The sequence below is a fragment of the Chrysochloris asiatica genome, unplaced genomic scaffold (genome assembly GCF_000296735.1).
Source record: "Chrysochloris asiatica unplaced genomic scaffold, ChrAsi1.0 scaffold00007, whole genome shotgun sequence".
NCBI lineage: Eukaryota > Metazoa > Chordata > Mammalia > Afrosoricida > Chrysochloridae > Chrysochloris > Chrysochloris asiatica.
Window position 1 is genome coordinate 20,226,637 of NW_006408525.1, and position 2,586 is coordinate 20,229,222.

A 2,586-nucleotide genomic window follows, 5' to 3' on the forward strand; every position below is an offset into this window, starting at 1 on the left:
TCGTCAAAGACTTCATTTTGCTTGGATCCACCAACAACATTCATGTAAGCAGCAGTCAAGAAATCAAATGACATATTGCATTAGGCAAATCTGCTGCACAAGACCTCTTTATTCAAGAGCAAAGATGTCAGTTTGAGGGCTGAAGTGGTATTTTCAGTCAACTCGTATACATGTAAAAGTTGGACAATGAATAAGGAAGATTGTAGAAGAATTGATGCATTTGAGTTATGCTGCTGGAGAAGAATACTAAAAGTACCATAGAGTGCCAGAAGAACAAACAAATCTGTGTTGGAAGAAGTACAGTCAGAATAAACCTTGAAAGCCAGGATGGTGAGATTTTGTCTCTCATACATTAGGCGTATTATCAGAAGGGACCAGTCCTTCACTTTACCAACATGATGTCCTTCTCCCAGAACTGGTCCTTCCCGACAACATGTCTATAGTCCAAGAGATGAAGTCTCCCCATCGTTGCTTCCAAGGAGTAATCCAGCTATCCTCCTTCAGAAACAGATTTGTTCATTCTTCTGGCAGTCCATAGTATTCAGTATTCTTCACCAACACTATAATTCAAATATATCAATGCAAAATTGCAATGTTGAAGATAAATCAATGCGTTTGAATTATGAAGTTGGCGATTTTGCTCGAAAAATCCTTTAATATTTCAACTTGAGGCTTGAATTTTTTCTTCAGATCTTTCATTTTGAGAAATGCCAAGCGTGTCTTCCTTTTGGTTTTCTAACTCCAGGTCTTTTCACATTTCGTTGTAATACTTTCCTTTGGTTTTTTTGAGCTGCCCTTTGAAGTTTTCTGTTCAGCTCTTTTACTTCACCATTTCTTCTACTCACTTTAGCTTCTCTACATTCAAGAGCATGTTTCAGGGTTTCTTCTGATGTCTAATTTGGTCTTTCTTTCTTTCCTGTCTTTTTAATAGCCTTTTGCTTTCTTTGTATAAGACATGCTTGGTGTTACCCACCATTCCTCATTAATGTCAACACATCAAATCTATTATTGAAATGGTTTCTTAAATTCAGGTGTAATATACTCAAGGTTGTACTTTGACTCTTGTTTTCATTTTCTTCAGCTTCAACTTGTACTTGATTATGAGCAATTGATGGTCTGTTCCACAGTCACCCCATGATCATGTTAGTTCTGATGTTATTGAGTTTTTTCATGATTTCTTTCCATAGCTGGAGCCTGTTTGGTTACATTGTATACCATCTGATGAGGTCCACACATACAGTTACAGTTTACGCTGTCGAAAAAAGGTATTTCCAATTAATAGGTCACCGGTCTTGCAAAATTCTATCATGTGATCCCCAGCCTTCTTTGTATCACCACGGTCATATTTTCCAACTACTTTTTTGTTTATAGCTTTTGCATTCCAATCATTAGAAGTATCAATGCATCATGATTATATGTTTGATCGATTTCAGACTGCAGAAGTTGGAAAAAATCTTCAGTTCCTTTATCTTTGGCATTAATGGTTGGCAGGTAAATTTGAATAATAGTCATATCATCTGATCTTTCTTGTGGGCATATACAAGTGAGTAAAAAATTATCTGCATTTTGTCTGTAGAATTTATTTTAATTTTTAGGAAAGACAAACACATTATTTTTCAACATAATTTCCTTACTTTCAGCACACTTTGTCCATCTGTCAGCAAGCTTTCGAATTCCCTTATTTTAAAATGTTTTAGGCTGAGCTGCAAGTCACAAGTGCACTGCTGTCTTCACTTCCTCATCCGAGGTGAATCTTCATTCTCCAAAGGCTGCTTTCAGGGGACCAAAAAGATGAAAATCCAATGGAGCAAGATCAGGACTATAGGAAGGATGCTTTAGCAACTCAAAACACAGTTTTTGTAGAGTGTCAACAGTGTGGGTAGAGGTGTGCAGATGTGCATAATCATGCAAGATCACAACGCCCTTGGATAGCAGGCCTCTGAAGTTTAGGCTTCAGCTCTTCAGTGAGCATCTCACTGTAATGAGCACTGTTGATTGTCGAACCTTTTTCCTGATGATGTTTTAATACTGGCCCACGAGAATCCCAGAAAACCGTAAGCATCAATTTTGCAGCTGACTGTTGACTTTTGAACTTTTTCTTGGCCAATGATTGAGGATGTTTCCATTTCGTACTCTGCTGTTTACTCTCAGCCTTGTTCGTAGTGATGAATCTGTGTCTCATTACTAGTAATGATTTTTTAAAAGAAACTTTTACTTTCCTTCTAATTATTGGTCCAAATTTGGTTTGCAGTTGTGCAAATGCTTCTGTTTATGCTCTTTCGTGAGTCATTTCAGTACCCATCTCATCCAAACTTTTCAAAACCCAAGTCTGTCATAGATTATTTCATAGACAGAGCCATGGCTGATTTGCAAGTGATATGCCACAGAATCCACTGTCACGCATCTATTTGATTGAATCAATTCACATGCATATGGGTGTTTCAATATAACCTGAGTGTGGATAATTTTTGACTCACCCTCATAGACATATTATCACTGACAGCATTGTATTCCAGGACAGATCTTGAAATGTTCTCTTTGATAATGAACATGATCCCAATCCTCTTCCACTTGTCATTCCCAGCA